This window comes from Balaenoptera ricei, chromosome 16, assembly GCF_028023285.1.
Source record: "Balaenoptera ricei isolate mBalRic1 chromosome 16, mBalRic1.hap2, whole genome shotgun sequence".
Classification (NCBI taxonomy): domain Eukaryota; kingdom Metazoa; phylum Chordata; class Mammalia; order Artiodactyla; family Balaenopteridae; genus Balaenoptera; species Balaenoptera ricei.
Genome location: NC_082654.1, coordinates 20,394,034 through 20,417,892, shown reverse-complemented (window position 1 = coordinate 20,417,892; position 23,859 = coordinate 20,394,034). Strand labels below are relative to the sequence as shown.

The following is a 23,859-nucleotide window of genomic DNA, read 5'->3' as shown; positions in this document are numbered from 1 at the left end:
GTAAGTTTAATGAACATTTGTCATTTCATATAGATACAAAAGAAAAGAAAAAGAAAAAATATTTTTTCCTTGTGATGAGAACTTTAGGACTTATTCTTGTAACAACTTTCATATACAACATATAGCAGTGTTAATTATATTAATCATGTTGTATTACATCCCTAGTACGTATTTATCTTGTAACTGGCTGCTTTCTTCACCATACATAGATATTACATAATTATTGACTGTATTCCCCACACTGTACATTTCATCCCCATGACTCATTTATTTTGCAACTAGAAGTTTGTACCTCTTAATCACCCTCAGCTATTCACTCATCCCCTCACCACCCTCCTCTAAATTAGGTATCTTTGGACCTAAAGAATGATTTAACCAGAGAGGAGATGGATGAATGGCATGATATATGCATTCATCGCCCATTTAGAAGTGAACCAAGATAGGAGTGAAAGTGGCTCCTAGGGAGGGGAAGTGTCGTGAGAAAGGAGGCTAGAGAGCTTGGACAGGGGGCCAGATTGAGAAGGCCCTGGACAGTCTTGCTCAGTGGGTTCCTGGGAGCAGTGGCTTTTCTCCACATCAGTTGCTACTAGGAGAAGAGTGGTGACAGAGTCACAGAACCTGTGACACAATCAGAGCTAAAGAGAACCACTGCTTTACACTGAACAGAGCAGCACATTTTTTCAGGAGACTGTTTCCCCTTTTACAATTTTCAGGACTCTGCATCAGAAGGTCAGCTGCATTCACCTGTCAAGATATTCTGGGTAGTAATGATTCCATTTTCTTACTATTCATATCAGTTGCCTTTGTTACAGTCACTGAGGCTTTGTGAGCTGGCTTTGTGATGTGTTCTATATAATATTCCGCATTTTCCTATTCTCTTTTAAACTTCAGCAAAATTATCGGGGAAAATGGAAAAAAAAGGATGCTGCCTGTGACTCGGGTATTACTTTTATCTACATCACACGGAGGAAAGTTGCTTAAATGCTGTGGGATTGTCCTTCTGGGATCTCACATATTAAGTAAATAGATAAGGCAGAGTCACTGTTCCACACCCTCACTGATGAGTTAACTTTTAGAGCTGCTCTAGGTTTCCATTTTAAACTCTGCCTTCTTGTTTTAAGTTTGCCATCATTGGAAATTCTTTGTGAAAAGGCCACTGAATGAAGAGACAAAGGCCATAAGCCAGCAGGAGATTGGGACAGTTCTAGTCAGCTAGGGGTCATCATGTGGAAGAGATGGCAGGTGAGAGCCACTAGCGACAGCTGGGGGATGAGGGCACCAACCTGGTGAAGGGAATCTGGGTGGGGCACCAGGAGCATCTACCACCTGGGCTTAGGTGGGACCACATCCCTAGTATTTCTAACAACACTTTTGTCTGGGTAAAAGGATCTACTCGGTAATATCGTAGCCTTTTCAGAAGAGTTAACAAAGACTGTGACATTTGTTTGCTCTGAGATTTTGTCTTAGTGGCTGTGCTCTGGATTTGGTCCTGGTCCTAAGGCTGTGCTTTAATGGCCACACCTTGAAATGGTTAGAAGCAGTTTCATTTTCCAACCCTGAGAGTCCCAGAATCCCTGGGCTCTCTATATCTATCTGAATCTGTTTGCAAACTTTCTTCCCTGCGCCCATCCCTTTCTTGTACTACCTTATCAAAAAAGGCTAGTAGCAACCAGCTCACATTTTCAAATTCTGCTTTAAAACTGACTAACCCAGTGCTCAAGTCAAGAATACTCTCTGTTTTCCAGACTGCCACAGGCAATAGTTTCACAAAATATTTACCAGTACGTAACACGGGTTGCCATTCTTCCAGCATCCTGTAAGAGTTTTCTCACTGCCGTCTGTTCACCAAGAGACCATGCAGTGATTGTAGAAATATAATTCTTCGAAAGGGCAGTAAAGAATTGGGACCAATAATGTAATTAACACAGCATCTAACGCAAGGTGGATTAATGAGAATCCTTTTCATGGGAATGGAGAGTAGAAGTTACCCCTGTGGATCTAATCCAGATCCTTTCTGCCATGTGATTATCTGCTAAGAGAGCCAGTCTACAGACATAGACAAGTGAACAAAACAAAGCAGAGGTGTGAGAGGCACCAAGGGTTCCCTGGGTTCCTGTCACTTTGCACTTTCCCGGTTCCAGCTCCTGAGGCTCAGGTGTTTTCCTTTGCCTCTGTGAGTCCCCTTTCCCCTATCTTTATGATAAATTCCCATTTTCACTTTACACTAGCTTAAGTGGTTTCCAGTTACTTGAAATCAAATAGTCTCAACTAATTCAGAAGAACATGATGTACCTGAGACCAAAGTCATGTACCAATCCTCGTATGGTCCAGTGCCCCAGCCCCAGCCCCAGCCCCAGCCCCAGCCAGTCTGATGCTGGACCAGATTATCACTTGGATCTCTCCTGGTTCTGAAGTTCTATGTAAGGTGCTTCTGAATAAACACGCTGATGTGAGGAACCCATGACTTCCACAAGTATAGCCCATGACAGGGGGGACCACCATAGAGCGAGTGTATAACTCAGTGCGTAACTTAACACACAGCCCCTCCGTTGCTGCAGAACCACCTCAGTGTGCACACTCTACCAGCTGATGATAAGTGATAAGTAAGCATTCACTAAGTCTTTCTTTCTCCATCAAGAACCAGCACAGTGCCCTCTGCTTATGGCTGGGTACATGGTTGTGTGAAGAAAATCAGTTGCCATATAACTATGTCTTTTTCAGTTTGGAAATCAGTGTTATATTACTTTAATGAAAAAAATGGGGAAGCATTCTTCCTTTATGATCTAAAGTAGTAAATGTAGTACAGAAAAGACAGAGTCTTACAACGAGGTCCTACTGTATAGCACAGGGAACTATATTCAATATCCTGTGATAAACCATAATGGAAAAGAATATGAAAAAGAATGTGTGTGTGTGTGTGTGTGTGTGTATATATATATATATAACTGAATCACTTTGCTGTATGGTAGAAATTAACACAACATTGTAAATCAACTATACTTCAATAAAATAAATTTAAAAAATAAAAAAAAAGAACCAGCACATTGGTTTAGGTGCATAAATGTGAGTAAAAGAGTAATTTACTTTGTAGATTTAAGTGGGCTTTGCAGGTGGCATCAACTATCTATAATAGACACTGAACTAGAACCAGCAGACTGCACCTTTACAATATGTGCACACATGAAAAAAAAGCAAACAAGGTTTGCCATGTGAGCAATGAGAGAAGTTCCCCGCTTCTAGTAGGTGGGGTAAAATTGCTGTATCCTACACTTAGGACTAGTCAACCAACCAGTATTCTGTCTCAGCTCCCTCCAGTAGTTTAGATGGCAGGTAGCAGGTGGGTTAGGAATGGAGGTGAGGGACTCCATAGCACATCCAGGACTGCCCAGCCCGAGAGGTGCAGAGCAGGTGCTCATCCAGGGCAGAGAAGTAACCCCTAGAGAGAAAACGTTAAAGAACTTGGCCTGCGGTTGACTTAATTAATACACCACTTCAAGTGTGGGGAGGTCCTTATACAGAGGTCCTGGCCGGTGATAACCTGGCCTCAAGGAAAACTAAGGAGCAGGTGGCTAACACTGCAGACCACTTTGTGATTAGAACAGGGGGACGTTTGATGGCGTGGGTTTTTAGCAAGAAGTCCTGCAGTAAAGGATAGAGTGCTTCAGCCAGGGGCTTAGTGAATAAAATGCTGACTCCAGATGGCCATAAACGATGGCACCTAACTTCTGTGGCCCTGTTTCCTCATCTCTAAAACGACTTGGTGAGTTTCAGATTTGGCCATTTTTAAGTGTATGGGGTAAATTAGGTATGACCTCTCTTGAAAGTTTTCCCTGCAAGATATCTGGTAGGATATGTCTTCCCACGTAACAAAATGCCATTAAAAGTCGTAACTGCTGCTGCGCAACTTTTGTCTTTTAGTAGAAACTCCTATTCCTTGAACGATGTGTATTGGTACATCTTTCTTTGCTTTTTTTCTCTTTCAAATAGAATGTTTAATGTTTGACTTGCTTATCCATACGTGTCCTGGGAATCAGTTTCCGCCCAATACATCCTGCTGGTTTATTTCATAGCACACTTTTAAGGAGTGAGGATGCAAATGGGCTCACAGGTAACTTGACCTTGAAAAACTGTGGAGATTGACAGAGGGAACTCATCTTTGAGCAGCTGTTCTCAGTGCAACATTCAAATCTGTAGAAACATAGCTAGGCTCATTGGATGAACATTTAGAATCCTAGTAAATTGCTCAGAGATTCCTAAAGTCCATTTTAGAGGATCAGACCATGCGACTGTGGTTTTTGATACCGCTATTTTAATTTGTTAACTCTGTCCAAAGTTACATTTTAAAAAGTGTTCGTGGGGCTTCCCTGGTGGCGCAGTGGCTGAGAATCTGCCTGCCAATGCAGGGGACGCAGGTTCGAGCCCTGGTCTGGGAAGATCCCACATGCCGCGGAGCAACTGGGCCCGTGAGCCACAACTACTGAGCCTGCGCGTCTGGAGCCTGTGCTCCGCAACAAGAGAGGCTGCAATAGTGAGAGGCCCTCGCAACGCAATGAAGAGTGGCCCCCGCTTCCCACAACTAGAGAAAGCCCTCGCACAGAAACGAAGACCCAACACAGCCAAAAATTAATTAATTAATTAATTTTAAAAAAAAAAGTGTTCGTGCTTTTTGTAAAGTGATTCGTTTTAAGCACATTAAAGGTCATTCGAGTGTTGTTCTCCAAAAGAAATAATAATAATAATAATGTCTACCTAACGAGTTATTGTGAAAATTTTAATAAAATGATTTGTGCTTACTCTATGAAGTACTTTTTGTCTCTCCTGCTGTTATCTCTTTTACTTGCCCTGTGTAGTATCATTGCACATAGGAACCCCATGGATGAGAGTCATTTTCAGAGGGGAAAATGAAAGGCGTCACCTTACGACTTTCCCGTTTCTAATGATCCTTATATTAGTCATGTTCAAATCCCCCACTGGACTAGAACAGACACATTCCTTAAGCCTTTGAGGTTTGTGTACCATGTCTCTCTAGAATGTTAGAGCCAGAAAGGGCCTTAGAATTGGTCCACTTTATGAAATCGTTTTATTTTTTAGATGAAAAAAATAGTGTCCACAAAAGTTGAGGTGACTGGTTCAAGGTCATTTGGCTAGGTGGTAGCAAAGCACAGAATAAAATCTATTCTAATCCATCTTGCACTCTGTTATCCTACCTAAGAGCTGAAATTGAAGACACCACGCTTTTCTCCTGCTAAGTTTTTAGCTAAAAAAATAGGAAAAGAATCTGGTTTCTCTTCCCACTTCATCTTGGCTCCAGATCATGCACCTAAGTTCTTAAATCAGAGGATAATGGAATAGACGTGATTACGGATGTATTCAGAGAGCAGCAAGAGCAAAACAACTAAGAACAATAATCTTTGCAGAATCCAGTAAGGAAACACAAGACCACCCACATGGTCCTGTGTCCAGTGACACCCAGAAGGAGGCCAACAACGTGACCCAGAAAGGAGGCAAATTAAAGCGCACAGAGGGGAATGAAGCTGGGGCACCTGCATCATCAATAACCAGTGTTTGTTTGAACAACTGTAGCACTGAGAGAAGAAAAAGAAAGAAAATTCCACTATTGTAGTTGATTCAAAGAGAGGCATGCTACAGTTTCTTTGATGTTCTAACAGAGGGGATCTGCAACAAGCAGCCGGGCTTGAAAATACAGAGCTCTTCTGTTGGGAAGTCAGCATTAAGACCACAAGATATCAGGAAACATCAGTAGGATGGACCCAGTGATTTCTACACGTGTGACTTGGATGTAGAGCAAGACTGTTGTTTCCACTGTTGGAGCTGTGCAGCATCCGTCTCAGTACCATGCCCTGAGGTGACCAACACAGTGGCAGGAGGTGGACCATGGTCTCCTTGATCTAACCGGAGAGACATGGCAACTCCACACTAATGATACTGACTGCCAGGAACATCAAACCTCAGTGCCAGGTGGGTGAAACAGCAGTGAGAACAGGAAGAGTCCGGCTGAGAAAAGACCCCTAGGGGTGGAGGTGAAGGAGGACTTAGAGAGGAGGTCCTGACTCTCTCCCCTTTCCTGACCACCTCCTCTTGGGCCTGCGGGTCTTAACCTTGATAGTTCATTTGGGGCCATTGTAGTATCATCCATTACTGCCCTCCTTGTGTTCCTACTCAGGACGGAAAAGAAAGTTGGGAACGTGAGCTCCTGCTCCTGTGCCACCTCCTCGTGTTCCCAACACTGGCCAAGGCTGCATGGGAAGCTCTTCACCAACTCAGCCTTAACACAATACGGTGATGACAGTATCATGGTCCTGCTAATACACTTTTCAAGCCCCATGTCTTCCTCACAGGGCCCTTAGCGCTATTCATCCCCATTTCTCCAAATCTTCATCGTCCCTTTCCCTGACAACGCCTCTGGAACAGTCTCCTTTCTCCCGAAATTATTAGCTCATTCATGTGCTTGGGTGACTTCTGCAGCCACGGGGGTTTCTATTCACCAGTTCCCTTTCCTCATATCTTTGAATGATGCAGCTTCTGGATAATTGATGATCTGTGCTCATCTATGTAACATCAGTGAATCTCTTCACTCTTCTAATACACATTTAACTGGGACTTAAATATTCCCGTGAGCTACCCACAATATAAGAAAAATAAAAAGTTCTCTAAAAGCCTCTTATTTTTCCCAAGACATACTCTATGGTTGTTATCCTTAGGTATTATTGTAAGTGTTATCTAACAGTGCACTGGTTGCTGTGAAGAAACAGAGATGTGTTTCACTGAGTTACCAATTAGAGAAAGAAAAAACATATATGTGTGTATATATATATTATCTAAGAAGTCAGGGAAAGCACAATGGGAAAGGAGACAAAATACTAAGAGATTGTTAATTACTTTGTAAGAATGTTTGAGATGCATGGCGGGGTGTGTGTTTCTGAACATGTGTTTAATAAACCTGCGAACCCACCGGAAGGTGCTTGTGAGACGCTTGGAGTGTTGCTTTGATGACTTAAACCAGCAGCAAACTAGTTTCCAAATGGAAAAGGTTTCCTTTACTTAGTTTAGACAGTCAGTGTTAATTGTTCTAATCACTTTGACCAACCACCCACAGGTCTCTGGATCCTGGTGGTTAATCTCTGGCCATTTCCAGATGGGTCACACCTTACTATAAATGGGCTTGTCTGAGCATGGGCTGTAACCTACACAGTCATTTTTCCTACAGAAATGAGTAAGTTTCCAGTAAGGACAAGGCATTAGAAGTCCAGGGGATACAGTAGTGAGCAAAGCAGACAAGGTCTCTGTCCTCATGGAGTTTACAGTCCAGCGCAATGGACGCACTTACACGTGTACCTGTGTGATTGTGGCTCTAATTATAGCTACTCTGGAGGCACAGCTCTGCAAGAGTTCAGGTGAGAGACAGAGGTTTCCCTGAAGATGGGGTGATTAAGCAATGGTATAGAGGTGGGTGGGGATTAACTGGGGAAGGGGAAGCAGCATCTGGAGGTCCATTAGCACAGAGAGGGTGACACATTTGAGGAAACCAGACGGTGATCAGTGTGGATAGAATATAGACAGGACTGGCCAGACATGGGGCCAGAGAGCCAAACAAGGACCGGCTCAGGCAGGGTCTTGTGGCTCACATGGACAATCTTGAATTTCATTCCAAGAACAATGGCAAGTCACTGGGGTGTGTTAAATGGTTGGATTTGTGGTCCAGTAACTATGAAGAGTAGAACAAGGCTTGAATGTTTAAAGCATGCTTGCCTCTGACTGATATGAAGTAGTTCTTGAATATCTCTCAAATTTGTGTATGTCTTTTTACACGGGAACCTTAAGAATGTCATGTGAGGCTTTTATCCTCTCAACATCTGCATGGAATTCTCTGCTCTTGACTGCCCAGATGGGGGGAGCCCGGTTTTGCTTTGGCTCTGGAGACAGAGCCCTCTTGTGTGCTGCACATCTGCCCTCCTGTGTTTCCTTCAGAAATCCACTCCTTTGTGAGCCAGAGCTCAACCATGGAGTAACGAGGGAGGTGAACTAGGGAGCAGGGCGTGGGTCGGGTCTGTGGGAAAACCAGCGGCTAAGCTACCACGTGGAGGAGGGTAACTGGATCTTCCTCACCCTCACTCCCCAGCCCTCCTGGGACAGGTGTTCAAACCTTGGCTTATGCCAGCTAACGTGAATAGCTGTGGAGTTTTGAAAATAATTAAATATCAGTTTGAAGTAGCAACCGAAAAATTGACCATATCCATAGAGATGACTGAAATCAGCGTCTTGAGGCATACCCCAGTTTAGGGAGAGCTCAAAATTAAGAAGGAAATTTGCTGTTGCTCCTGAGCCCCTGCTGCCTTTTCCGGTCCATCCTGAGGGCCATTTTCCCTCCACTCATCCTTTCTTTTGGTGACTCTGGGCACAGCCTGCTTCCTCTCCCTCATCCTACCAGCCAACAACTCCTGCTCCCCTACCCTGTCTGTCTCCTAACTACTTTCTTTTCTCTTTTTTTATGCTTATTGATTTCCTTACAGAATGGAATTGAGTAAAGGGAAGATGTATGAAGAAACTGTACACACAATATTATGTCAAGAAGAAATTCCTCAGAGTCAGCTCTGTTACATGGTAGATTGAGTTCCCAAGAAAAATAATGAGGCCAATCACCTGAGTTATTTAAAAATCAGCTGGACAAAGAAACCAAGGATGTGCTGGCAGGAAGGCCCCAGTCTCAGCTGTATTGGAATGAAGAAAATGATCCTAATAGGATTTTTCTCTCCTCATTTTACTTTTTCTCTAGGCTGAATCCTTTAACTCATGGTGAAATCAGTTATATCCAAAGACAGCAAGATTCACTACTTTCCTGTGGCCAAATTCATCAGAAACCAGAACAAAAGCAGGGAAAGGAGATATTAAAGAATCCCTTTTTCAACTATCAAGAAACTCTCAGGTCCCATGGGAGAAAATCAATGTAGAACTCTCATTCTTGGCCTGTCCTTGATTCTGTGATCAAAGGAAAAATTCTCTGGAAACAGGAGGGTAAGTTCTGCTAACATTTCATGGTAAAAACTACTATGTTATACATAGCTTCCTGCAGTATCTGCATATAATTTTTGTCCATCAACAAGTAAAATTTTATTCTCCGAACAGCACATGTTTTCCCATTACATGTTTATGGCAATTTCTCTGAAGTCCATTTACTTTCTTATACAGCCTTTCAGAGCATTGCAGAAGCCTTTTCAAACTCAAAATATATGAAATATAGTCATTACTATATTGGGGCAGATCAGTGTCCTTACCACCTAGCACTCTAGTGTCCAAGCAAAGATGCTATGGTTTTCCATCTTGGCATCGTCAGATAAACATATCCCTTTACTTGACCCAAGACTTCAGTGAAAAATCTACCATGATTTGATAATCAGTACCTCATACATAGAGCACTTGTACTTTATAAACTCTTTCACTAGTATCCACTCTTTTGATCTTCAATTTGGGTATTATTAAGTCCAGTATACAAATGAAGGATCTGAAGCTCAAAAAGGGGGAAATAATCTGCTCAATGAATGACACAGAGATAGCAAGGGAGGCTGGAACACAATCCCCGATCTGTCTCCAAAGCCCTGGATTCTTCCCATTCTACCACCTTGCCCTTCTCAGGGGTTTGGGGCAGCCTCAGCCTAGAAACATGCAGGTGATAAGTTTTAGATGCTGAACGCAGCCTCTATATATGTCAGACCAAAAACCTATACCCTCAAATAGAGAGGACATAATAAACATGGTGTTTTAATCAGTGACCCAGATGAAAGTAGCTGCTTATCTACTTTCAAGCATTTTTCATTCATGGGGAAACAAGTATGCAAATTAATTTGAACTTTGTGTCTTTGGGTTGAAGGAATTCACCTGATCCCTGAAAACGGGATTCATTCTGCCTGTTCTCTTTGCAGGACCCTCTTTTCCTGGCCTCCTTACACCTCCAGGGTACCTAGGGGTCTTCCCCTGGGCATTGAGAAAGCAGTGTGTTGGAGTAACAGTAACTTACTGCTGATTAGGTTTAATTGGAAGATCAAGCAAGGTAAACCCACACAATGCCTTGAGCAGCAACTTTCTGTCTTCCGCAGCTGACTGGTTCTCTGCCATTTCCAAGGACCATCAAAAACTGCAAAAACTTGACCTTAAGGATGGCAGAGAGTAAAGGAAGCAAACTTGTGAACATGGAATTAATGCCCTACTGAAGGCAGACCTCAATAAAGATTTTAACAAGACTCACCACCACCCCTGACGGTAAGTAGGACCTGACATCTGCTTCTAATTAATAGAATATGGCAAAGGTGGTGGGACGCTGTTCCCATCTGGCTAAGCTGGTGAAGTAAGCATCCATGTTCACAGAGCTCATCTCTTTGGCTTAAGGTGATTGGGGTGGGCATTGGTTTTTGTTTTCTGTTACTTGCAACAGGAATTGTATTGATACTATACCACGGGCAAACTCAGAAATCTAGTTTCCCAGGTTGATCGCCACAGCAACATAGATCAATCAGAGTTATAGATTTTATAGGGCTGAAAAGATCCCATTGAATTTCTAGTCCAGCACACTTTCTTTATGAATTAAGATCCACAGTGTTTTGGAAAAGGGCCCACTAGTAGGTGACAAACTATATATCAAGATCAAATTTCTGGACTTGAAGACAAATGATTTTTTTTGGACTACTCCACACTACTTCAATAATACATTAAGAATCTTTTAGACAGTGATTTTTGATAACCAACTATGTACTCAGCTTTCTGCTCTCCCCTTAAAGAAAGACTGAACATTGAGAAGTACTGCCCTTTGGAAAAACTGAAGAAAGGCCTAAGAACGTCAGTGCAACCAACAAAACAACAGTAAAAATTCTGTACCCCCTCCAAACATTCTAAGATGATATAAGATTTTGTAAGATTTATATTTATCCACATATAATTTTCGAAATAGCCTATTTTTTTTCCAATTTTTTATTGTGGTAAAATACACATAACATAGTATTCATAATAAAAGTAGTGAGTGGAAATATAGTTGAACTATACTTGTTAAGGACCTTTTCACTGTGTACCTTCAGTTACTCCTTCCTGTCCTTTGTGCTATCATTGTCATGTATTTTAATTTTATGTATGCTATAAACACACAAAACATTGTTACTATTTTTGCTTTAAACAAGCAGGTGTCATTTAGAGCAATTAAACATAAGTAAATTTTTTATTTTAAAAAAACTGAATAGTTTTTTATCCCCTATCTCCGATTTCTCTTCTTCCTTCCTTTTTCTCAGCCACTATTACCACCATATCATTTATTGCAGAATATATTTTACTTAGTCAATGAACTTGATCACAGGTCAAATTTAATTGACAGTTATTTTTATTTATTTATTTATTTTAATATATTTATTTATTTTTGGCTGCGTTGGGTCTTCGTTGCTGCGCGCAGGCTTTCTCTAGTTGCAGTGAGTACGGGCCACTCTTCGTTGCGGTGTGCGGGCTTCTCATTGCGTTGGCTTCTCGTTGCAGAGCACGGGCTCTAGGCGCGTGAGCTTCGCAGTTGTGGCACGCGGGCTCAGTGGTTGTGGCTCATGGGCTCCAGAGCACAGGCTCAGTAGTTGTGGCACAGAGGCCTAGCTGCTCCGCAGCATGTGGGATCCTCTCAGACCAGGGCTAGAACCCCTGTCCCCTGCCTTGACAGGCGGATTCTTAACCACTGCGCCACCAGGGAAGTCCCGACAGAGTTATTTTTAATGGGATTCTGGATATAGGTGGAGGTAAGAAACTCCTTATCTTAACCATAATTTTCAATTCCTTTATCATATAGTAAATAATTTCTGAATTATAGCCATTAATAAAATTAACTTCTCTATCTACAAACTGTAATATTATCTAGAAGTTGTAAACTTATCTTTGGTCATTTTTTTTTTTATAATTATTTCTTTAAATATCTCCTGCTTTAACCATGAACTCTTTTTTTTAAAATTTTATTTATTTATTTATTTATTTTTGGCTGTGTTGGGTCTTCGTTTCTGTGTGAGGGCTTTCTCTAGTTGTGGCAAGCGGGGGCCACTCTTCATCGCAGTGCGCGGGCCTCTCACTATCGCAGCCTCTCTTGTTGTGGAGCACAGGCTCCAGTCGCGCAGGCTCAGTAGTTGTGGCTCACGGGTCCAGTTGCTCCGCGGCATGTGGGATCTTCCCAGAGCAGGGCTCGAACCCGTGTCCCCTGCATTGGCAGGCAGATTCTCAACCACTGCGCCACCAGGGAAGCCCCTCTTTGGTCATTTTTTAAATACACAGTTCTACGTGGTGATGGAGCCAGAGTTAATAATTTGGACCTCTTGTTTTACTTGCTTTCAGTGGGAAAAAAATTATGTTGATACCAAGAAGCCATTCTTTTTAGAAAGGAACCAGCTGAAAGCAGTGGATCAGGAATGATCTCTAAATATGGATTAGTGTTACATTTGATTCAAGATGAATTTGGGGACCTGTTTCAATCTGGTTTAATTATAGGATGTACATTCAAATGTAAATGAAGGGGATTTTGCTCCTGGCCATAATAGAATAGGTATAACATCCTATCTTTTATTCTGTTCTATAGCCAACTTGACGTAATGGATGTCTATAGAACATTCTACCCCAAACTGCAGAATGCACATTGTTTTTCAATTTCACATCTAACACTTGCCATAACAGACCAGATGCTAAGCAATAAAACAAGAATCAATATGTTTTTAAAAATTGAAATCAAAGAAAGTATGTTCTCTGACCAAAATACAACTAAATTAGATATTAATAACAAAATGATGTCTTAAAAATCTCCAAATATTTAAAAACTAACATATTTCTAAATAGCCTGTGTGTCAAAGAAGAAATCACAAAAGAAATGAGAAAAAATGTTGAATTAAAACACAGCATATCAAAATACATATGATGCAATTAAAGAAGTGTCTGCAATATATCCATGTACAGCACAGGGAATATAGCCAATATTTTATAATAACTATAAATGGAATACAACCTTTAAAAATTGTGAATCACTATGTTGTACACCTGAGACTTACATAATAGTGTATCTCAACTATACCTCAATTTAAATAAATAATAAAATAAAAAGTGTCTGTAGGAAAAGTTGTAACTTTGAATGCTTACATTTAAAAAAATGATAAACATAAAAATCAGTGTACGACAAAGATATTATAAGAAAAGACAACTACAGGCTGACATTCCTTGTGAACATGGATTTTTTTAAAATTATTTTTTAAAAATTAAGAAAGTGAATCCAGCAATATATTTAAAAAGCCAAAAAATTATGACCAAGTGGGAGGTGTCACAGGAATGCAAGTTTGGGTTAACATTTAAAAATCAATCAATACAATTCATCATATTAACAGAATAAAGGAGAAAAGTTATATGATCATTTACTTGGATGCATAAAGTGTTTTACCAAATTCAACACCCATTCGTAATAATAACTCTCAACAAACTAGGAATAGAGGAGAATTTCCTCAACCTGATAAAAGAGTGTCTATGAAAATCCTACTGCTAACATCATACTAAATGATGAAAGGTTTAATGCTTTGTCCCTAAGATTGGGAACAAGACAAGGATGTCCACCCTCACCCCTGCTATTCAACATTGTACTAGAGGTTCTATCTAATGAAATAAGCAAGTAAGAAAGAAAGAAAGAAGAAATAAAAGGCATACAGATAGAAAAAGAAGTAAAGTTGTCTTTACTCACAGATGACATAATTGTGTATGGAGAAAATCCTAAGGAATTCACAAAAAGCTACTAGAACTGACAAGTCTAACAAGTTTGTTGGACACAAAGTCAACGTACATAGATCAATTTTATGTCTATATACAAAGTGGAAAGTGAAATTAAAAATAAAAACAATACTACCTTTAGTAGTATCAAAAACCATGAAATACTTAGAGATAAATCTATAAAAATATATGCATGACCTAGAGGATGGAAACCATAAAACATTGCTAAGAGAAAATTAAAGGAGTTCTAAATAAATGAAAGATACACCTATACTAATCTATAGATACAATGTAATCCCTGTTAAAACCCAAAGAGGTTTGCTAGTATTTTTTAAAGCCAATTCCAAAATTTATATGAAAATGCAAAAGACTGAAATAGTCTAAACAATTTTGAAAAAGAATAAATACAGAAGACCTACACTACTTGATTTCTAATTACTAAAGACTTAGTAATTAAATTATGAGGTGTTGGCATAAACACAAACATACAAATTAATGGAACAGAACAGAAAATGCAGAAATAGACCCATACATTTATAGTCAGTTGATTTTTGGCAACATGCCAAGGTACTTCAATTGAGGAAATGCTATCCTTTTCAACATTTCTGTTGGAACGACTAGACATAGATATAATATACCTTGCCTTTACCTCACACCATATGTAAAAATTAACTTGACATGGATCATAGACTTCTATGGAAAAGTTAAAACTTAAAACTTCCAGGAAAAAAATTAAAAAGCAGAAAAGATCTTTGAAACCCTGGAATGGGCAGTGATTTCTCAGTTAGGATACAAAAATCATGAGCCATAGAAAAAAGAGAGAAAGAGAGGGAGGAAAGAAGAAGAAGGAGAAGAAGAAGGAGGAGGAGAAGAAGAAAGAAAAAGAAGAGGGAGGAGGAGGGGGAGGGAGAGGGAGGGGAAGAGGAAGAGGAAGAAGAAGAAAAAAAAGGGGGAAGAAAGAAGAAAGAAAAATTGAATTTAAGATTTAAGACTTCTGCTTATTAAAAATAAAAATGCAAGCAACAGACTAGGAGAAAATATTTACACTACATACATCTGATAAAATCTAAAAAATTTTTAAACTTACAAAATAACAAGAAAACAAATAATAAAAACTGGCCAAATATTTGAGCAGACATTTCACAAAAGATATGTGAATGGGCAATAAGCATATGAAAAGATGCTCAACATTATTAGTCACCAGGAAAATTCAAATAAAACCACAATGAGATTACCACTTCACATACACTAAATTGACTAAAATTAAAAGACTGACGATACCATGTGTTGGTGGGAATACAGAGCAACTAGAATTCTCATGTGTTGCTAATGGAAATGTAAATGAGTACAATCACTTTAGAGATCATTTGGCAATTTGTTAAAAATTTAAATCTACACTTACCAGATGATCCAGTAGTTCTACTCCTAGATATTCACCGAAGAAGAGTGAAAATGTATGTCTACAAAAAAGACTTCTGTTCATAGAACTTTATTCATAATAGCCAAAAACTGAGAACAACCCAATGTCCATCAACAGGTAAATGGATAAACAAATTATGGTATATTTATACAATGGAATACTACTCAAAAATAAAAAGAAAAGACTACTGAGATGCACAGCAATATGGAAGAATCTCAGAAACCATACACTGAGCAAAAGAAGCCAGAAACAAAAGAGTACATGCCATATTGTTCCATTCATTTAAAAATTTTGAATAAGTAAACCTAATCCGTAGTAACAAAAAACAGAGGTTTCCTGGAGCTAGGGGTGAGGGACATTGAGTGGAAAGGGGCATGAAAGCGTTTGGGAGGGTGATAAAAATGTTCTTTCTATATATTGATCATGGTGATGGTTACATGGGTGCATATATTTGCCAAAATGTTAAACCATACACTTAAAATGAGTGCATTTGATTGTAGATAAATTAAATCTCAATAAAGTTGGTTTTTAAAAAACACAAAAATGAAGAGTCAGCTGCAGGGGCAACAATATTCATTCCCCTTCAGAGTATTCCCCATTTTTCACGTGGAATTGGTCGTCCCAAAAGACAGAGTGCTGAATGTGCTGATAAGCCCATGTTCTGAGCGGACAGTTTCCTTTTAGTGACATCCAACTGTCACAAGCAATGCCCAAGAGATGTCCTTGAGATGGACCTTTAAATGGGTCTTATGTCTAAGAAAGTTGGAAGGATGGCAGCCCCTGCCTTCCTACCCCGGGGGATGAAGATGGCATTCTGATTTAAGGACTGAGTAATTTCCTTGTCAGCATAACCAATGTGTTCTCCCAGTGGCTGTAATCAAGGGAGACTTGCTCTTTGGCCCCTAGCAGTAAGCCGTCCTTCACTGAGTTTGTTAGGACTGAGCAGGAAGAGCTGGCAAATTATGCACAGGGACACCAGAGACGTTATATATTACTGTTGCCACGTAATTCTCGCACTGTCAACATCTAGTAATCTCTATAACTCACGAATGCTTTAAAATGGCAAGCAGTTGTTTACTGGAGCCAACAGAGGTCTAGCAATTATAAAACTAATTACTAAGATGTCCCCATAAAAAAAGCAAATAGTGAATAAGTATTCTCCCTGCAGTTTTTTCACCAAGTTGTTATCAAGAAGCAAGTAGCTAACACCATTGTAAAGCAATTATACTCCAATAAAGATGTTAAAAAAAAAAGAAGCAAGTAGCTTAGCTGACATCCACGGAGAGGGTTATGGCGTGCTTTTAGAGAAGAAGCATATCTGGAAGGGAATTTTTCATGAATGTTTTCCACTTAAATTATCAGGGATGTTGAGAGCCATGGTGGCCAGGAAGAAATACACCAGATAGTGAAGGATACTTTACTGAATTCAAGGGTTTACTGAAGAATTCCATAGAAGTTTGCTATACCCTCAACTTTCTCATCAAAGAACGACATTCAGATCAGAATATTGTGGAACAGGGAAAGGGAATGTGGGTTTGTTGGTGCAGGCACGGGGGGCGTGAAAGGAGCCATCTGCTTCAACTTTGTTTAAAAATTATGAAGTTTGGGAGTTAGAAGGGACCTAGAGCATCTAGTTCTGAGGTTCGCAACACTCAAGGAATGAGGTGGTAATGCCTGTGGGAACTAGGAGTCAAAGGGAAATATGGCTCAGCTTCCAAGATAGTTCTGTGCACTGAGGTTTTCTGCATACACATTCTGTATTAAAACAAACACATATATCAATACTATTCAGTCAAATGAGCAATTTGCCTGAATTTTTTTAAATTTATTTATTTATTTATTTTCGGCTGCGTTGGGTCTTCGTTGCTGCGCGTGGGCTTTTCTCTAGTTGCGGCGAGCGGGAGCCACTCTTCATTGCAGTGCACGGGCTTCTCACTGCAGTGGCTTCTCTTGTTGTGGAGCACGGGCTCTAGAGCGCAGGCTCAGTGGTTGTGGCGCATGGGCTTAGTTGCTTTGTGGCATGTGGGATCTTCCCGGACCAGGGCTCGAACCCGTGTCCCCTGCCTTGGCAGGCGGATTCTTAACCACTGCGCCACCAGGAAAGTCCCATTGCCTGAATTTTTTAAAGTGGTATTGTCAAAAACTTTATTGATTGCAGTAGCCGCTTTCGGCTGTGCTCCAAGCCCACAGGCCTTCTCTCTCCCCTGCTACCAGGTGGACCCCAGTGGAACATAAGAGGAGCACAGAGTGAATCACCTCCTTGTCAATTCTGTGATGATGAAGAGGGGACCCAGGAAATGAAAGGGGCTTGTCCAGGCCGTACCGTGTCTATGGGTAGAGCCCAAGCTGGGTTCCCCTTTCACCTTTTCCAGAACCTCTCCTCTGACCTGCAAGAGACCTAGAGAAAGGAACCTGCCTGACCCCACTTGCTCCAGCCTGGCCTTTGGGTGAAAATAGACTAACTGGCTGCTCTTTCTGGGGAGAACTCAGTCCCTGGGTTCATGGTGCCTGGTCCTCCTCTAGAAGCCAGGTCTCATGGCTCCGCACCCCTGTCTCCACTTTCCTGCAATACTCTCCCCCACAATAGAGCCAGGTACCCTTCTCTCTTCATGGGTGGTGCTTAAGAGCTCATTCATTCATTCCCTCATTCATTCCTCCACTTTTATTCTATGCATGTTGAATGCAGAACTAAGTGAGCCAGCCATTACCTCTCCCCTCAGGGAGCTTACACTCTAGTCTAGCAGGAAGGCAGCGAGAATTGATGTACATTCACCTGACAGGCGGTACACATCCTCCTTCTGGTCCTCACCCCAGCAGGAGTTTCAATGACAAAAGGATCAGTCCTGCCCACATCCAGTAGCTGGGTTGCTCTGCCCAGTTTCCCTGGCAATAGAAAATAACCATCGCTTTCTGGTCCTACCCCCACTCCCATGAAATATATCCACAACAAACAATGGAACTGAAGTTCTAAAAATGAATCATTTGGGTAAATATTTGCCTGCTGCTGACGAGGCCACTGGCAAACTTTGGGAGAACAAGGCCTGGTGCTAAAAGCGACGGCTTTGTGTGTCCTGAGGACTTCTTTCCCCTTGTTTCTGGGTGGTGTGTCCTCTCCTCTGCCTGCCATCTGTGTCCGTGTGAGGGCAGGATGGAGAGTAAGGTGAGCCATCCCAACCAGCAGTAGCAGAGGGCAGCCCGGGGTGTCCCAGCCAAGCTTCCTCTCCTGACTCCCTCCATGACCAAACCCCTTTCTCTGTTCTTCCTGATACCCCATATTTCCCTCCATCCTGTTGAAGGAGTGAGCACCATGGAGCAACCCAACTCATCCCCTGGACCTTCTAAGTAGGAGAAGACCCTGGATTTCAGAGGCCAACCAGCCATGTAGTGTCTTAAGAGTGTGGCAGAACCAATGCTGACAAACACAATTTTTGACAGGTAGGATTTGTTTCAAAGCATCCCTCTACTTTGCTGTTCACTATATCTCTCCATGCTCTGCTTTTTTTAAATGGCAACACCTTTCCCTTTCTGACTCATGAAATGGGATTTTCTTTTTCTGCCAAGCCACTGAGGTAGGAGCCCTGGATTCTCAAAGACTGGGATTGACAGACACCAGCTGAGTTTACAAGCAGCTGTGTGATTTCTCACCCAGATTCTTCTTGCACAGTTGGGAGATTACGAAAATGTTTGATTTGTGTATAGTTCATTACCAGGACTTTAAATACTTAACAGTTTTGCTTGATCCTTGCTGCAATTCTGTGAGAATTTTTATTATACTGAGGAAGAAACTTATTCAGCCAATATTTTCTGAGTCCTCAAGTGCCATCACTGTGCCGTGGATATAAAGTAGAACCACACACACTTCCTGTTTTCAGGACACTTTAGAGTGTGATAGGCAGGCAGCAAGTAGACAAATAAGTGTAATTCTGTGATAAGTGAGCCCTACTACAACCAGACTGTCTTACGTGTGTGGTGTTAATACATGTGGATGGTTGTCCGTAGTCATCTGGTCCACCTGGAGAGACCAGGGGAAGGTCTAATGAAGGGATGCTCTTGTTGAAGGAAGACCGTTCACCAAGTTGACGAACCTTTGAGAAAAAGATGAGAGCAACAGGGTATGCAAAGAAATGGCAGCAGTGATTTGCAGTACAGTGTGTTCACAGAACTTCATAGCAGGAGCGGGGGCCAAGTGACTTGGATCCAAGGTTCTACCACTGTTCAAGACTTGTCTTTAAGGATAGTTCTCCTTCCACGACATCTTTCTCCCCAGTGGAAAGTGACCAGGCTCTCCCAAACACACTGAGTGAGCTTCCTGAAATGGAATGCTGCCTGCCCATTTGCCCTCCAAATGGGTGCTCACAGCAAATCATCTATGCTATTCTTGATTTCAAGCTGTCTCTCTTTGGACAAGCCATCTCTATATACTGGCAAATGGCGATAGTTATGATCATAGTAATAACATCACAAGAATAATCAAATGCTATTGAAACAAAATGTACCAATTTAGACCAGGCTTCAGCTACTGTAATGTGCATTTAAGTTCATGCACATTTGTGATTTATGATAAAGACAGTGCCCTTTATGATTCCTTGGAAGCTGTGATAGACTGCCCTCTGCAATCTGGTTTTGTTTGGGCATTTATCTCCCCTTTTCCCCCATCCTCAATCTTGAAAGGGAGGGAGACCAACCCACTTGCTGCCATCTGAGCCCAGGCTTACTAGGGCAAGGCTGAAGCCATGATGAACTAATCGATAATTCCATTCAATCCACTTTCCACTGGCAGGACCAGATTGGGTTTGTGTAATTTACCTTCCTGCAACAATCAGTTCAGCAAATCAGTCCCTTTATCACCTCTCTGAAGCTGGGTGGATACTACATCCCTCTGCCCCAGGTCAGTTGGTCTCATTCTGGCTGCTCTGGTAACTTTCAGACTCTAGAAAGCAGACAGCATCTGCCACTGATTTTCTCTACAGAAAGAAGCAATCTGGTTGGAATAGGCACCAGAAGACTTTTTTTTCATGCTATCATATTTGCATATCAAGGACACTAGGTTTACTTCGATTGTGTGTTTACTCGAGATAGCTTGGGGAGAGCTGATGCAAGGTGTAATGAGAACTCTCCCAGTTCAGGCCTCAGTACCACAAGCAGGAGACCCCTCACTGGGGGGCTGCTTTGCTCTTCTGTACCCATTTTAAATTCAAATTCCCCAGGTAGAATTCCTCTCTCCATCTCCACAGGTACCCTGGCACTCTTCACCTACCCGAGCACTTTTTACAGCCTGCCAGGTACAAGGATTCCTTAGGTTCACGGATCTTTTCTTGATTCCATGATGAGCTCTGAGAGAAGAGAGAGTGTCAGAGTTATCTCTGTCCCCTCTCCCACATGTATGTTAGAGGTTCAATAAATCCTGGGCAGCTTGTCAAAGGCAAAAACCAGTCAGTCATATCTCAGTAAAGCAGGAGGGGGGAGGCAAAAAACAGATGAATAAGAAGATTGATTGTATTCAGGCTATTGCAATAAAAAGATCCCAACAGAGGTGGGATCCCTGTGGGATCTCCACAGGGTGGTTTTTCTTTAACTTTTAATGGGAAGGGAAGGAGAATAAATAAGTTACAGATGAGGTGATTTACAGTCGGGGTTGTTTTGCAAGCAGGACAAGTTTCAATCAGTTGTCAGACCAGGAAATGTCTTTCTCTGCGGTTAGCTAGTTTCAGGGGGACAAACGGTTCTAACCTCAGCTGATCAATCATGAGACAAAGACCAGGAAGTTGGAGGGGCTGTGTCCAGCCTGTCCGCAGGCTCAGACAAAAGGCAAAGGTCTGTGCTTGGCCTTGTCACAGGTAAATAAGGGAGCCACCTCCCAAGCCTTGTGAGAACCGTGAGAAAGAGTGCACTTTAAGCCTCAACTAAGTCACATGAGGAAGGGTAGTTCTTTGTGGTAAGCTGTCTGTTGGGACACAGAGGTCGGGGGAATTTCTTAACTATCACTGTTTTCTGGGAGCACAGGGCTCAGGTAAAGTTCAACATTGTCAAACTGAATGAAATGGTAAATGGGAGTGTCTCCTTGATTTCTCTTTCTGATTTTCCGTTGCTAGTGTATAGGAATGCAAGAGATTTCTGTGCATTAATTTTGTATCCTGCTACTTTACCAAATTCATTGATTAGCTCTAGTAGTTTTCTGGTGGCATCTTTAGGATTCTCTATGTATAGTATCTTGTCATCTACAAACAGTGACAGTTTTATTTCTTTTCCAATTTGGATTCCTCTTATTTCTTTTTCTCCTCTGATTGCCATGGCTGAAACTTCTGAAACTGTGTTGAATAATAGTGGTGAGAGCAGGCACCCTTGTCTTATTCCTGAAGCAACCTAAATGTCCATCAACAGATGAATGGATAAATAAGATGTGGCACGTATATACAAGGAATATTACTCAGCCATAAAAAGGAATGAACCTGAGTTATTTGTAATGAGGTGGATGGACCTAGAGTCTGTCATACAGAGTGAAGTAAGTCAGAAAGAGAAAAATAAATACCATATGCTAACACACATATATGGAATCTGAAAAAAAACGGTATTGATGAACCTAACGGCAGGGCAGGAATAAAGACGCAGACGTAGAGAACAGACTTGAGGACATGGTGGGGAAGGGGAAGCTGGGACAAAGTGAGAGAGTAGCATTGACATATATACACTACCAAATGTAAAATGGCTAGTGGGAAGCTGCTGCATATCACAGGGAGATCAGCTCAATGCTTTGTGACGACCTAGAGGGGTGGGATAGGGAGGGTGGGAGGGAGGCTCAAGAGGGAGGGGATATGGGGATATATGTATACTTATAGCTGATTCACTTTGTTGTACAATAGAAGCTAGCACAACATTGTAAAGCAATTATTCTACAATAAATATGTATTTTTAAAAAACTGAATGAAAGCAAACGTGCAATATAGATAGATAGGCTGGTGATCTCTTCAAAGAAAGATTATTCCCACTCTCTCTCCCTGCCTCACCTCGCTATTTGTGACCTACTAACATGGAAAATAAGAAAGAGAAGACAGGAACTTCCAAATGGAAGAATTGCCTTTAAGGTTACTGAACTTTAAAACTTGCAGTGTAAATATCACATGGTAACTTTTCCACAAGAATTGAAGATGTGAGAAACAAAGAGAATAAAGGATGCTTCTGCATGTGTATTGAGGGGAAGACGGGGGTCAGAGGGACCGTGGTCTGAGGAGCTGTAGTCAAGGAAGTCATTATGATTTGGTTTTTTCTTTGTTTTTTAATTTATTTTATTGAAGTACAGTTGATTTACAATGTTTTGTTAATTTCTGCTGTATAGCGAAGTGATTCGGTTATACATCTATACACATTCTTTTTCATATTCTCCTTACACTTTGGTTTGATCCTTGCTTACTCGGTAGAGATCCATTACTCAGCATCCCTGCAGTTTGACTCTGAAACTTCATATCCAAGTTGTTTCTGCAACCGCCAACCCACACCTGAGGCTCATGGGGTTAGGGTCGCTGAGGAAAGAATGAGGCCCGCTCGGGAATCAAACGTTCTTTCTCAGAACATGGAGCTTTTGCTTATGTTTCTAGCCCAGGCTGGAGAGGAGAGAGTTAGGAGGCTGGAGCCAAAAGGAAAAGAGTTGTAAGCTGAGGCAGTTCTTTGAAAAACAAGCTTTGTTTGAAGTCTGGTCAGAAGTTCTAGTTGCCACTCCTTTTTTATTTTTAATATCTTAGTTTATCCCTAACAGTAGACGAGCAGTGCTGGGAATAATTATTTAAAAAGAAAAAAAGATAAGCCTGTGTGTAAAGAAATCCTTAGCTTGTTGTATTGGATAGGGCGCCATGTTTTATTTGATTCTAACATCTTGTTACCCGTGTTAGTCTTCGGAACGGAGTAGGTGCTCAGTAAATGTTTATTAGTTGACTGAATTGCCTTTTAGTGCTGTTTATCATTCTCCTCTCACTAGGGCATGTAGTTGTACCTTCCAACGTTTTTGTGTGGCTTGTCAAAAACATGGCAAGGTTTGAACTAGCCATCCTGGTTGATCTGTTTCCACTATTTTTAAGAAGCCACCATTGTCATTAGTGCAGGAGGTGAACACTTTTCCTGCAGGCGCAGAGGATGCAGGCCACATTTGCCTGAAGACAGCACCGGTGGACACCCAGACGGTGCTAGTTCTTGGTGAAAATGAAGAAGCGTTCTCTCATGCTGTCTGACAAAGCTTGACATTTCATTCATAGAGAACGAAGCTTTTCACAGCACAGTTCATTTAGGCCTTGGCAGCCAGAGTCCTCCTCCTCCTGTGTGAGCCCAGCCCTGGGTCACAGTTCACTGGAGCTGAACAAAGCTGAGGCATAAGATTCACCTGGAATCCGGGCATGCGAAGCAAACCTTGGGAATGGCTGCAGTGTGCCCAGGCTTGTGCCAGGAGCCATGACGTATGTGAAGCTAAATAGAACAGGGTGCCTCCTCTAAGGGCATGCTCCGCTGGGGGCAGCGCCCTCAGAGACCCTCTGTGAGTCCCTTTAAGCACCCTAAGGTGCTTTTCTTCTATGACAGGGAGTGTGGATTCACAGGGAAGGTCAAAATTGGGATGGAAAGAGAAGCTTAGAGTTAAAGCTTCATTCCACATGGCCCAGTGCTCCTGAGGTGAGACTTTTGGAAGATGC

At 41.6% G+C, this 23,859-nt stretch overlaps 1 pseudogene; it reads left to right on the top strand.

Annotated features, from left to right (window-relative positions):
• Window positions 1-18,510, top strand: part of LOC132351064 (nitric oxide synthase-interacting protein-like) — a 60,170-nt pseudogene extending 41,660 nt beyond the window's left edge.
• Window positions 18,511-23,859: the final 5,349 nt, after the last annotated feature.